Source organism: Oncorhynchus mykiss, chromosome 7 (genome assembly GCF_013265735.2).
Source record: "Oncorhynchus mykiss isolate Arlee chromosome 7, USDA_OmykA_1.1, whole genome shotgun sequence".
NCBI lineage: Eukaryota > Metazoa > Chordata > Actinopteri > Salmoniformes > Salmonidae > Oncorhynchus > Oncorhynchus mykiss.
In genome coordinates this window covers 32,818,078-32,833,069 of record NC_048571.1, presented here as the reverse complement: position 1 = coordinate 32,833,069, position 14,992 = coordinate 32,818,078, and the positions used below count along the sequence as shown (strand labels likewise).

The 14,992-nt window shown below is 40.5% G+C and overlaps 1 protein-coding gene across 1 annotated transcript in view; it reads left to right on the top strand.

Annotated features, from left to right (window-relative positions):
• The first annotated feature begins 10,672 nt into the window (after window positions 1-10,672).
• The window catches only part of LOC110527664 (CMP-N-acetylneuraminate-beta-galactosamide-alpha-2,3-sialyltransferase 2), a 30,218-nt gene continuing 25,898 nt past the window's right edge, over window positions 10,673-14,992 (top strand). The window contains exon 1 of the mRNA XM_021609089.2: window positions 10,673-10,777. The gene's annotated coding sequence lies outside the window, so the exon portion shown is untranslated. The remainder of the gene's footprint in view (window positions 10,778-14,992) is intronic.

Genomic DNA, 14,992 nt, shown 5'->3' with positions numbered 1-14,992 from the left:
ACTGACAAAGAAATGATCAGTCTATAATTGTAATTGTAGGTTTATTTGGACAGTGAGAGACAGAACAACAACAAAAAATATCCTGAAAAACGCATGTCAAAAATTGTATAAATTGATTTGCATTTTAATGAGGGAAATAAGTATTTGACCCCTCTGCAAAACATGACTTAGTACTTGGTGGCAAAACCCTTGTTGGCAATCACAGAGGTCAGACGTTTCTTGTAGTTGGCCACCAGGATTGCACACATCTCAGGAGGGATTTTGTCCCACTCCTCTTTGCAGATTTTCTCCAAGTCATTAAGGTTTCGAGGCTGATGTTTAGCAACTCAAACCTTCAGCTCCCTCCACAGATTTCTATGGGATTAAGGTGTTAATGTGCTTCTTCTTGAGCCACTCCTTTGTTGCCTTGGCCGTGTGTTTTGGGTCATTGTCATGCTGGAATACCCATCCACGACCTATTTTCAATGCCCTGGCTGAGGGAAGGAGGTTCTCACCCAAGATTTGACGGTGAAGTTGTCCTGTCCCCTTAGCAGAAAAACACCCCCAAAGCATAATGTTTCCACCTCCATGTTTGACGGTGGGGATGGTGTTCTTGGGGTCATAGGCAGCATTCCTCCTCCTCCAAACACGGCGAGTTGAGTTGATGCCAAAGAGCTCCATTTTGGGCTCATCTGATCACAACACTTTCACCCAGTTGTCCTCTGAATCATTCATTGGCAAACTTCAGACGGGCATGTATATGTGCTTTCTTGAGCAGGGGGACCTGCAGGATTTCAGTCCTTCATGGCGTAGTGTGTTACCAATTGTTTTATTGGTGACTATGGTCCCAGCTGCCTTGAGATCATTGACAAGATCCTCCCATGTAGTTCTGGGCTGATTCCTCACCGTTCTTATGATCATTGCAAGTCCACGAGGTGAGATCTTGCATGGAGCCCCAGGCCGATGGAGATTGACAGTTCTTTTGTGTTTCTTGCAAATCTTCCACTGTGACACTTTCTTCCCAGACACTTTCCTGCCGCACCCACAATGATGTCCAATTTATTTGACTACCTTGCTACTTGAGCTGTGCAGTTTATCACCGTTGCAATGAACATCACAAAATAAATGTTCTTTACATACAGCGTATCTGGTTCTCTTGGTTGACAAATATTCACTATGTGCTGTGCCCCACACTACCATCTCTTCAACACTTGTGTCACTTGCTCTCTCAATTATTTTGATTACCTCCCCATAGGAGATTTGATGGACTGCCACATCAACCTTATTCACCCTTACAGGGCACCCCACAAACTCTGGGTCATGATTCCCACCACAACTGCAGCACGGCTGTTCTTCAATCCAATCTTCCGTCAAGCGGGTCAAATGAAAGGCACTTACCATACCTGGGATTCTCGTTGCGAGTTTATCCTCCTTAACTTCCATCGACACCCTGGAGATGACTCCCTTAACCCCTCGCCTCCCCACTGAAATCTAATTAGCATTAAAAAAATACACATCAAAATCTGTCTGTTTAAGCTAGAGATATCTGTTTTTGCATGGTATCGTGACTTTATATTGTTAATGTGACGACTGCTGTTTATCGAATAATTAACTATGTTTATAATTATGTGATTAGATTAATCAGGTAATCATTAACTCAGTAACCTGGGGCATCATGGGAAAAGTTTCTTTAATGAGTTTGCGTTCCCCAAATGAACTCAAAGAACATCAGAATATTGATTTTACAGCAGTCGCAAATTAATTAATTTCCTCCACAGTCTCATCCTGAAATTAGAATAATTCGTAAATCTGCACAAACCCGGGTCTCACTAAATCATTACGTACGTACCACACCAATTAAGTTGATTATTTATTTACTAACAAGTTAAATGATAATATAAGATAAACATTAACAAACACACAGTCTATTGATTAGAACGTAGTACAATGAAACAGGTCCCTAGCAGACCAACACAATATGACACGTGTTACACAAGATGGGGATTTTAGAAAGAGAGAGAGAGAGAGAGAGAGAGAGAGAGAGAGTGCACGAGAGAAAAGCACACTTGGATACATTTGTAAAGTATGCTTAGTTTAGCCCTAACACCTTGCCCCGAATTGCCGCTCTTTATGTGTCAGAATTATAATGATGTAATTACTTGTTGCAGATCTCCATTGGGTATCTCTACGTGGACCGAGTTCTGCTTCTGTCTTCTTCCTCTACTCCTCAGACACAATTAATCAGGACAAGCTCACCCGTGGTCTCTCTAATGGATTTCACTTTTCAGAGCAAATGATTCACCCTCTTCCAGACCCCAAACGGATCTCCCATATAAACATACTTCTTAAAAGAATTGCATCCCAAGAAGAAACAAATCCTTGTCCTACATACACTTATCAATTTCAATACTTTTTTATTTTTCATTCCATTCTTAGATGCTATTGATGTCCATTCATCTTCTCCAAAGCCACTTCTTGTTTCAGATTTAACATCCACTTCCATTTTAATTCCCACTGCCATCCGGGTGAAATTCAATGGGTACCTCCCACAATGGTCATCCAAACTTTGATATTCAAAAATCGCATCCCAAGAAGAAATCCTTGTCGAACATACACTTATCAATTTTGATACTTTTTCATTTTTAATTCCATTCTTAGACGCTACTTATGTTCATTCATCTTCTCCAACTCCACTTCTCGTTTCAAATTCGACAACCATTTCCATTATGATTCCCTCTGCCATCTAGGTGAAATTCAATGGGTACATCCCACAACATTTACGTTTAAACTTTTTTTTTTCTCCTTGTACAATTTGTATTGTTTTATTTTATACAAAGTGACTCATAAGAACTTACTTGATGTTGTATCTGTTGTATTAATTTTATATCAGCCATTCATTTGATTTTGGTTGCCACCTACTAGAGCAAAAATATTTAAGGCATAGGCCTATGCAGTGTGGTACACCAACCAATGGTAATGACAGGGTGCATGTCCTAAATTCTGGATACTGTGTGATATATTTCCCTCAATCTATAATTAGCTGCTATATTTGTCCTATTCTACACATGTATACGTGTGTATTAATACAAGTGTAAATTGTAAACCAGTTTTTTTTGCATATGCCAAATCTTCCTGAGACACCCTCAAAGAGGGAGGGGTCACGGCCAAGATCTGCCATTATCAACAGCGACCCTGGAGTAAGGGCACATCAACAGATTTTTCATCTTGTCGGCTTTAGGATTCAAACCAGTGATCTTTTGGTTACTGGCCCAACACTCTAACCGCTAGGCTACTTGCCCTTCAAGCTGCAGGCTGCTTTATCAGTGTAGCCTTCCCACTCTGAGTTCCATATAAGCTGTCCCCTTACAATTCTTTCAATTTGTCCACGTATGGTTTATTTATGAACAATTACTCATGTCTGAATGTTCTCTGTCGGTTCTGATTTCCCACACTCGATCCACCCCAATGAAAAATAAGACAAATTGAGTTGAAATATAATTGACAGACTCAGCCTCTCCACCCATGTGTCTGGTCATCATGACTCAGTTTGTGGTTTATGTGGCAATTTTCCTAACTTTGCTTCCTTCCCATCCACCCAGCTCACTAGCGCTCTCATGAAATCCCCAGGATTCTACCCCTCCCTATTTGTCAGTATCTCACCACTCACCACTGCATGTCTCAATATCCTCAATATTTAACCCACAGTAATAGTGGCTTGCGAAAGTATTTACCTCTTTGGCATTTTTCCGATTTTGTTACCTTACAATCTGGAATTAAAATAGATTTTAACACCGATTTTTTTCTTTAAGCAATGGCTTTTTCTGGCCACTCTTCTGTAAAGCCCAGCTCTGTGGAGTACATGGCTTAAGGTGGTCCTATGGACAGATACTCCAATCTCCGCTATGGAGCTTTGCAGCTCCTTCAGGGTTATCTTTGGTCTCTTTGTTGGCTCTCTGATTAATGCACTCCTTGCCTGGTCCGTGAGTTTTGGTGGGTGGCCCTCTCGACAGGTTTGTTGGGGTGCCATATTCTTAAATGTTTTCAATAATGGATTTAATGGTGCTCCGTGGGATGTTCAAAGTTTGGGATATTTTTTAATAACCCATCCCTGATCTGTACTTCTCCACAACTTCGTACCTGATCTGTTTGGAGAGCTCCTTGGTCTTCATGGTGCCGCTTGCTTGGTGGTACCCCTTGCTTAGTGGTGTTGCAGACTCTGGGGCCTTTCATAACAGGTGTGTATATATACTCAGATCATGTGACACTTAAATGAAGTCCACCTGTGTGCAATCTAACTAATTATGTGACTTCTGAAGGTAAGTGGTTGCACCAGATCTTATTTAGGGGCTTCATAGCAAAGGGGTGAATACATATGCACACACCACTTTTCCGTTTTACATTATTTTGAATGTTTCGAAACAAGTAATTTTTTTCATTTCATGTCACCAATGTGGACTATTTTGTGTATGTCCATTACATGAAATCCAAATAAAAATATATTTAAATTACAGATTGTAATGCAACAAATAAGGAAAAACGCCAAGGGGAATGAATACTTTTCAAATGCACTGTAGTAACACTAACTATTACTGTGGTTTAAAGCAATGTTTCCCAAACTCAGCCCTTGACTCAAACTCGCACTGCTTTGCTTTATCTTGGCCAGGTCGCAGTTGGAACTGAGAACTTGTTCTCAACTGGCCTACCTGGTTAAATAAAAATAAATACAAATTCAGTTTTTATGTAACCCTTGATTAACAGCTTTGTGCAAGAGTTGCTTGAATCAGCCTTATCTGAAAATCATTGCGAAAGATTTCAGCAGCACTAAAAAATCACATAAAATCATGTTTTATTGGTCACATACACATGGTTGGCAGATGTTAATGTGAGTGTAGCGAAATGCTTGTGCTTCTAGTTCCGACAATGCAGTAATATCTAACAAGTAATCTATCAAATTCATAACAACTTATACACACAAATGTAAGGGATGAATAAGAATGTGTACATATAAATATATGGGTGAGCGATGGCCATGCGGCATAGGCAAGATGCAGTAGATGGTATAGAACAGTATATACAGTTGAAGTCGGAAGTTTCCATACACGAGTCATTAAAACTCGTTTTTCAACCACTCCACAATTTTCTTGTTAATAAACTATAGTTTTGGCAAGTCGGTTAGGACATCTACTTTGTTCATGACACAAGTCATTTTTCCAACAATTGTTAACAGGCAGATTATTTCACTTATAATTCCCTGTATCACAATTCCAGTGGGTCAGAAATGTACATACACTAAGTTGACTGTGCCCAAACTCAGTGCCTCCTTGCTTGACATCATGGCAAAATCCAAAGAAATCAGCCAAGACCTCAGAAAACAAATTGTAGACCTCCACAAGTCTAGTTCGTCCTTGGGAGTAATTTCCAAATGCCTGAAGGTACCATGTTCATCTGTACAAACAATAGTATGCAAGTATAAACACCATGGGACCACTCAGTCATCATAACGCTCAGGAAGGAGACGTGTTATGTCTCCTAGAGATGAACGTACTTTGGTGCGAAATGTGCAAATCAATCCCAAAACAACAGCAAAGGACCTTGTGAAGATGCTGGAGGAAACAGGTGCAAATGTGTCTATATCCACAGTAAAACAAGTCCTATATCGACATAACCTGAAAGGCCGCTAAGCAAGGAATAAGCCACTGTTCCAAAACCGCCATAAAAAAGCTAGACTATGGTTTGCAACTGCACATGGGGACAAAGATCGTACGTTTTGGAGAAATGTCCTCTGGTCTGATGAAACAAAAATAGAACTGTTTGGCCATAATAACCATTGATATGTTTGGAGGAAAAAGCGGGAAGCTTGCAAGCTGAAGAACACCATCCCAACTGTGAAGCATGGGGGTGGCAGCGTCATGATGTGGGGGTGTTTTGCTGCAGAAGGGACAGGTGCACTTCACAAAATAGATGGCATCACGAGGCAAGCCATTTATGTGGATATATTGAAGCAACATCTCAAGACATCAATCAGGAAGTTAAAGCTCCCTCTGTTGTTTCCTGAAGTCCATAATCATCTCCTTTGTTTTGTTGACGTTGAGTGAGAGGTTGTTTTCCTGACACCACACTCCGAGTGCCCTCACCTCCTCCCAGTAGGCCGTCTCGTTGTTGTTGGTAATCAAGCCCACCACTGTAGTGTCGTCTGCAAACTTGATGATTGAGTTGGAGGCGTGCATGGATACACAGTCATGGGTGAACAGGGAGTACAGGAGAGGGCTGAGAATGCACCCTTGTGGGGCCCCTGTGTTGAGGATCAGCGGTGTGGTGATGTTGTTTCCTACGTTCACCACCTGGGGACGGCCCATCAGAAAGTCCAGGTCCCAGTTGGACTTGGCGGGGTCGAGACACAGGGTCTCGAGCTTAATGACGAGTTTGGAGGGTACTATGATGTTAAATGACATGGTGTTAAATGCTACAGTAATCCGTGATTGACTGTAGACTCTGCCACATAAGTCTTGTGTTTGAGCTGTTGAATCAGAATAGCTGCTCTGTTTGTATTCTGTCATGTTTCCAGCCGCCTTGCCATGATTAAAGCGGTGGTTTGCGCTTTCAGTTTTGTGCGAATGCTGCCATCAATCCACAGTTTCTGGTTAGGAAAGGCTTTAATAGTCACAGTGGGTACAACATCTCTGATGCACTTGCTTATAAACTCGCTCACCGAGTCAGCGTATACATCAATGTTGTTTTCTGAGGCTATCCGGAACATATCCCAGTCCACGTGATCGAAGCAATCTTGAAGCGTGGAATCCGATTGGTCAGACCAGTGTTTGACAGACCTGAGCACTGGTGTTTCCTGTTTTAGTTTCTGTCTGTAGGCTGGGAGCAACAAAATGGAGTCATGGTCAGATTTGCCAAAGGCAGGGCGGGGGAGGGCTTTGTATGCATTGCGGAAGTTAGAGTAACAATGATCCAGAATGCTACCAGCCCATGTTGCGTATTCGATATGCTGATAGAATTGAGGAAGTCTTGTTATCCGGTTAGCTTTGTTAAAATCCCCAGCTACAATAAATGCAGCCTCAGGATGTATGGTTTCCTGTTAACATAGAGTCCAGTGAAGTTCTCTCAGGGCTGACGAGGTATCTGCTTGGGGGGGATATACACGGCTGTGACTATAATCAAAGAGAATTCTCTTGGAAGATAATGCAGTCGGCATTTGATTGTAAGGAATTCTAGGTCAGGTGAATGAACAAAAGGACTTGAGTTCCTGTATGTTGTTGCGACTACACCATGAGTCGTTAATCTTAAGGCACACACCCCCGCCCTTCTTCTTACCTGAGAGATGTTCGTTTCTGTCGGAGCGATGCATGAATAAACCGAGTGGCTGTACCGACTCTGACAACATATCCCGAGTGAGCCATGTTTCTGTAAAACAGAGAATGTTACAATCTCTGATGTCTCTCTGGAAAGCAACTTGTGCCCTAATTTCGTCCACCTTGTTATCTAGAGATCGGACATTGGCGAGTAATATGCTTGGTGAATGGTGTGCTCGCCTTCTGAGTCTGACCAGTAGGCCGCTCCATCTTCCTCTCCTGTGGCGACCGCGTTGTTTTGGGTCGTGCACTTGGATAAGATCTCATGTCCAAGGTGGAGGTTCAAATAAAGGATCCGCTTCGGGAAAAACGTATTCCTGGTCGTAATGTTGTTAAGTTGACATCGCTTTTTTATCCAATAGTTGTTCCCTGCTGTATGTAATAACACTTGATGTTTTCTGGGCTAACAATATAAGAAATAATACATAAAAACAAAACAAATAACTGCATAGTTTCCTCAGGACCTGAAGCGAGGCGACCATCTCTGTCGGCACCATCTTGGACATTCTCTCTTTTTATTTTTTGTGTTTGATTTAAGAAAGTTTATTAAATAACCTCTTTACATTTGCACTGAAGGAGAAATCCCTTTGGCACATAAATTATGGAAGAGCAGAGGAGCACAAGGAGATCTGTCATGTCTCTGCAGTTGTGAAATCAAACTCCCTCAGGACAAACAATCATGCATGTTTTCTTACCCTCTCCCGTGTTGAGAATCTTAAGTTCTCCCTGGTCCAATTAATGATTGTGTCACACTCTATCACAGTTTGTAAAGTTGCAAAGATCAATTACTTATGGATGAGGAAACAGAAATGATTCTACACCTATCAACAGAGTAATTCCCATTTGGAAAAATAGTTATATCAGTTGTAATGTCTATCTTTTGAGCTTTCTTGGCTCGGGTACCTTCACTCCCACACATGACAAAAATACCACAGAGTAGTGCTCGTTGAAGCAGAGTCCTCATTGACCCCTCCTCACTCGTTCCACCTCCTCTGGGTGGCATTTTACAGTTGTCTGGGTTACATTAGCCCTTCCAAAATGGAAGGGAACAATTACAGTCATGGTCGATCTGAAGACATGTAACCAATGGGCGACTGACTGTACACTGAATAGGAAGGAAGACAAAGTTCAGAGTGAATTAAAGTTGATGATGTCAAGTCAACATCATCACACGCTCACGTTTGCCTTATGCTTTTCTGTGAAATAATTAGAGGAAGTATACAATGATTCACATCCATGTACATTATGCTTCACATAATTGTAGCTTATGGGTTTTAAGTAGAATTTACCCTTTTTCTTGGAAGAAAATAAACATACAAGCAGTAAATCAGCATGACAATTCAGTTTTACGAACTCATTCCAATGTGTTTTGAATCATTCATCACCCTCGTTGTATATCTCTGTTGTTATTCCTTGAGGAACATACCAATGTTTCCTGTGTGCTCTATGGGATGACTGATGAGGAATTCATCCCAATCCTTATTTTCATTAATTTAACAACACAATATCAGATATAATGCATCATCCCAATTCCCTCTGGTTATGCAACTGGATGTCAAGATTTGTCGAAACATGTCGATGTTCGTTTACTGGAAACTGATATATGGTTCATTTTACAACTCCTATGTGAAAGCTCTTTGTTTGGACGTACCAGAATTTTCACAAACTAGACACACACACACACACACACACACACACACACACACACACACACACACACACACACACACACACACACACACACACACACACACACACACACACACACACACACACACACACACACACACACACACACACACACACACAATAATTAATTTACCATGGCATCTCTCTGGATTTGCTATGGGTCTTTGCATTCTGGCCAAGAAATCTGACTGAAAGATGATTCAATGATTAGTTTTTCTTATGTTCAATGCCAAACCTAAATGTGCCAGAGTGGAGAGAGCATGTCATGACTCCATGGATCTGGAGGGAGAGAAAGAGCAGTATTAGAGTAATGTGACGTGACTGAGACACAGACATGGCTGTACATGTTGCCGTCTCTCCACACAAAAGAACAACAAATCTTACCCATAACCACTTCCATCTTATCATCTTCCACTGGCTGATGGCAAATCCTAAAACCGCTCCATCTCTGCACCAAAACACCTTGACACCGTGGGCAGTTAAGTTTGAACCTCATATGTTTTATGTTGTTATGTGTCTTGTATATACCAATTCGGCACCACACAGAATGTTCCCTCAAGGAATTTGAATTGAAACACTCTGGTAACAGTAAGACTTTGTTCCCCATTCCTCCTGTTTGTCAGTTCCTAAGGTGTCCAGGCACATACTGGCTCTGTGTACCCCACCCCCACCTCCTCTTCACCCAGCTTATCATACAGCCTTCACAGCTGGTGTCTTTCACAAAAACACAGCCATTGCTGTAGATCATTTACCTCGTTGCACAATTCTAAACCGAATTAGAACAGACAAGCGATTCCTGATGAAAAGTAATCGTTAATAACTTCTTCATGAATAAATAATTATACATAAATAAAATTCATACTTATCCCATTTTAAGAGCAACATTTTGTTTTCATCACCACTTATTAAAAATAACCAACTTTCTCTGAAGTCTCCATATTTGTTTAGTGTCAGTCTTTCCTAAATATGAGTTCAGAGGCACTGCTAATGACTATCGAAGCAATGCATTCAGTGATCAGGTTGATGACATTGACAAAATGTAAGAACCAAATGACTATGACTGGAGCCCCATTATACCTGGTTCTAAAATGATTGTGCCCACATTTTCAGACAGGTGTAGACAATCAAAAGACAACTTGTGATCTGATTGTGATCAGTTCCTCCTGCCCACCTCTGGAGGTAGTCAGGCACACATTGTCTGGATATCTTACAAGTGTAGACGGATCTGGACAGCAAAACCATTTAAATCATAACTCCGCCGTCTAAAATCATTGACAGGTGGCACCATTCATTTATGGTATCAATATGTGTTAAAATAAATATTATTTTGAAAGAATACCTGTCAAATTATTTGCGTACAGGGAGGGACCAGGAAATCTGTTCACAATGGGGACACAATGGACGAATAAGAGACACATTTTAATACCATGAGTAGACGCATGTCTGAAAATGTGGGAACAATTAGAATGTGGACAGGAGCAGGACACAGGACACATATTAAAACCAGGTATGAATGAAGCTTGGGACTGGGAAGTGCATTAGTCTTTTGAAAGTGAACTGAAGTGGACAAAAAATGCTCTGCTCCACCTCTTTGTATAGAAAAAAGAGCCTCTCACATACTGACATGCCCCCTCACGTCATAATCTAAACCATTTTGTGCAGATTACACTCCCCCACAGCGCAAGGAATGGGACATACAGCCAGACTGAAGCTACAGACAGGACTCCCATTATCAGGCATCAAACAAGGTAACCATGCCTCTCTTTTTCTCTCATTCTCAAACTAAAAGAGCAGTTATTTTTATTTCTTTTGACATTCTATACATATATTCAAGTTGATTAGAATTAGTTATACTTTCATATTCTCTCTCTCTCACTCAGACAAACTGACTAAAAAGCATGTCTGTGAATTTTGAACATAAGTAATTTCCTGTGTGTTGCTTTCTTCTTGGGAATAGCAGCCAAACCACCCAAAGTTTCATGATAGAAGTACACAGAGGTTTTGGTCCAGCTGCTATTTCTTGCCAAGGTTGCAAAGACAAAATCTCTATTAGATGGTGCGTTCTCAACCGTTTCCATTTCTATTATGGTGAAGCTGGCATTTTGATTGTAATATGATGAATATTATTAGGATTTATTTGGATTGTGTGGCTAAGTTACTCAACACAGAAAATGGACAATGGTTATCATCATATTCGTTCACAATATCATTGTCAATCAAACCAGGGGCCAAGTGTGGACGCCACACAACAGTGTTATCCCTAGGTAGTAATTTATCTACAGTTGGAGTCGGAAGTTTACATACACTTAGGTTGGAGTCATTAACACTCGTTTTTCAACCACTCCACAAATGTCTTATTTACAAACTATAGTTTTGGCAAGTCGGTTAGAACATTTACTTCGTCCATGACACAAGTAATTTTTCCAACAATTGTTTACAGACAGATTATTTCACTTACAATTCACTGTATCACAATTCCAGTGGGTCAGAAGTTTACATACACTAAGTCGACTGTGCCTTTAAACAGCTTGGAAAACTCCAGAAAATGATGTCATGGCTTTAGAAGCTTCTGATCGGCTAATTGACAAAATTTGAGTCAATTGGAGGTGTACCTGTGGATGTATTTCAAGGCCTACCTTCAAACTCAGTTCCTCTTTGCTTGACATCATGGGAAAATAAAAATAAATCAGCCAAGACCTCAGAAAAAAAATGGTAGACCTCCACAAGTCTGGTTCGTCCTTGGGAGTAAACGCCTGAAGGTACCACATTAATCTGTACAAACAATAGTATGCAATTATAAACACCATGGGACCACGCAGCCGTCATACCGCTCAGGAAGGAGACGTGTTCTGTCTCCTAGAGATGAACGTACTTTGGTGCGAAAAGTGCAAATCAATCCCAGAACAACAGCAAAGGACCTTGTGAAGATGCTGGAGGAAGCCGGTACAAAATTCTCTATATCCACAATAAAACGAGTCCTATATCGACATAACCTGAAAGGCCTCTCAGCAAGGAAGAAGCCACTGCTCCAAAACTGCCATAAAAAAAGCCAGACTACGGTTTGCAACTGCACATGGGGACAAAGATCGTACTTTTTGGAGAAATGTCCTCTGATCTGATGAAACAAAAATAGAACTGTTTGGCCATAATGACCATCTTATGTTTGGAGGAAAAAGAGGGAGGCTTGCAAGCCGAAGAACACCACCCCAACCGTGAAGCACGGGGGTGGAAGCATCATGTTGTGGGGGTGCATTGCTGCAGGAGGGACTGGTGCACTTCACAAAATAGGGAGGAAAAGTATGTGGATATATTGAAGCAACATCTCAAGACATCAGTCAGGAAGTTACAGCTTGGTCACAAATGGGTCTTCCAAATGGACAATGACAAATGGACAACGCAAGCATACTTCTAAAGTTGTGACAAAATGGCTTAAGGACAACAAAGTCAAGGTATTGGAGTGGCCATCACCAAGCCCTGACCTCAATCCTGGAGAAAATGTGTGGGCAGAACTGAAAAAGCGTGTGCGAGCAAGGAGGCCTACAAACCTGACTCGGTTACACCAGCTCTTTCATGAGGAATGGGCCAAAATTCACCCAACTTATTGTGGGAAGCTTGTGGAAGGCTACCCGAAACGTTTGACCCAAGTGAAACAATTTAAAGGCAATGCTACCAAATACCTATTGAGTGTATGTAAACTTCTGACCCACTGGGGATGTGATGAAAGAAATGAAAGCTGAAATAAATCATTCTCTCTACTATTATTCTGACATTTCACATTCTTAAAATAAAGTGGCGATCCTAACTGACCTAAGACAGGGGATCTTTACTCTGATTAAATGTCAGGAATTGTGAAAAACTGAGTTTAAATGTATTTGGCTAAAGTGTGTGTGTAAACTTCTGACTTCAACTGTAATTTGAGTCCCATCCAATCTTAAAATGGTTCTTTATTTGTTTCTTTCTAATCATAAAGCTGTGAGACAGCACAGTTCATCAGATAGAACACATCCTGTTCAACAGTGTGTAATCAGCTGTTTGCAAATCCAAAGTTCAACACAGAGAACAGTATATGTTGTCCCAAAAATGTAATACAAACCCCTATGTGCCCCAAACTGTATGGCATGGTACTTCATTACAGAGAAGATGTATTGGTCAGACAAGGCCTGGTGTACTTCTCTATGCAGTCAATTTATCTTTTAAATTAACGTCAAGCTAATTCATTTTGTGTAACCCTTGCACTTAGAACAGTACCTCTACATTTAATGGATTGTTATCTGGGCACTACACAAACCAGACACAGGAAGGAAGCCAAGCAAGGAGATAAGCACCATTAGGTTTTGAGGTCCTTTGCCTGCTGATTTATAGATCAGTATTTCCAGTAACCCGATGGGCCCATCCTACAGTATGACTGTGTGACCTCAAAACATATGGAGAAGGCCTGCCAAGAAAGTATTGCACTTGGACTGACAACTGAATACGGCAGGAAATGACCTCACTTTCCGTGGTTCTAAATTCTGAAAGCAAACTGGGATACAGTGTTCAGAAAGTATTCATACCCCTTGACTTATTCCACATGTTGTTGTGTTACAGCATGAATTCAAAATGGATTAAATGTAAAAAAAAATCTCACCTTCTACACACAATACCCTATAATGACAATGAAACCATGCCAATGTATTGAACATTAAATACAGAAATAAAACATTTACATAAGTATTCACATCCCTGTGTCAATACTTTGTAGAAGCACTATTGACAGTGATTACAGCTGTGAGTCTTTCTGGGTAAGACTAAGTGCTTTCCACACCTTGACTGTGTAACATTTGCCACTTATTATTTTCAAAATTCTTCAAGCTCTATCAAAAATGTTGTTGGTCATTGCTAGACAATAATTTTCAGGTCTTGACATAGATTGTCAAGTAGATTTAAGTCAAAACTGTAACTCGGCCACTCAGGAACATTCACAGTTGAAAAGCAGACTGAACCAGGTTTTCCTCTAGGATTTTGCCTGTGCTTAGCTCCATTCCATTTCTTTTTCTATCCTGAAAAGCTTACCAGTCCTTAACGATTACAAGCATACCCATAACATGATGCAGCCACCACTATGCTTGAAAAGCTGGAGAGTGGTACTCAGTAATGTCCTTATTGGATTTTCCCCAAACATAACACTTTGTATTCAGGATAAAAAGTTAATTCCTTTGACACATGTTTTGCAGTATTATTTTAGTACCTTGTTGCAAATGGTTTAAAAGTCACCATTTGGCCTCATGGTGAAATCCCTGAGCGGTTTCCTTCCTCTCCGGCAACTGAGTTAGGAAGGACACCTGTATCTTTGTATTGACTGGGTGTATTGATACTGATATTGATATTGATATTGATTTGTGGTTGAATCTGTGTTTGAAAATCACTGCTCGACTGAGGGACTTTACAAATAATTGTATGTGTGTGGTACAGAGATGAGACAGCCATTCAAAAAATCATGATAATCACTATTATTGCACACAGAGGGCGTCCATGCAACTTATGTGACTTGTTTAGCAAAAAATGTCTCCTGAATTATTTACTCTTGCCATAACAAAGGAGTTAAATAGTTATTGACTCAAGATATTTCAGTTTTTCAGTTTTAATTAATTTGTAAACATTTCGAAAAATATAATTCCGCTTTGACATTGTGGGGTATTGTGTGTAGGCCAGTGATTTTTTAAATCAACATTTAAGCAATTTTAAATTCAGGCTGTAACACAACAAAATTAGGAAAAAGTCAACTGGTGTGAATACCTTTTATGCGTATTCTGACCTTGAATTTAAGCATGAGAATAGCATGCTCTTCACCCGCTATTCGTTTGGAGTGAAGATCAAACAAAGTAAGGTGTGGCGGAGGTGTGTCTACAGATAAGCCGTATTCTGACCTTGACTAAATTCCCTCATAATTCCAACACCTTTACTTGTGATGAAATTATGAATAA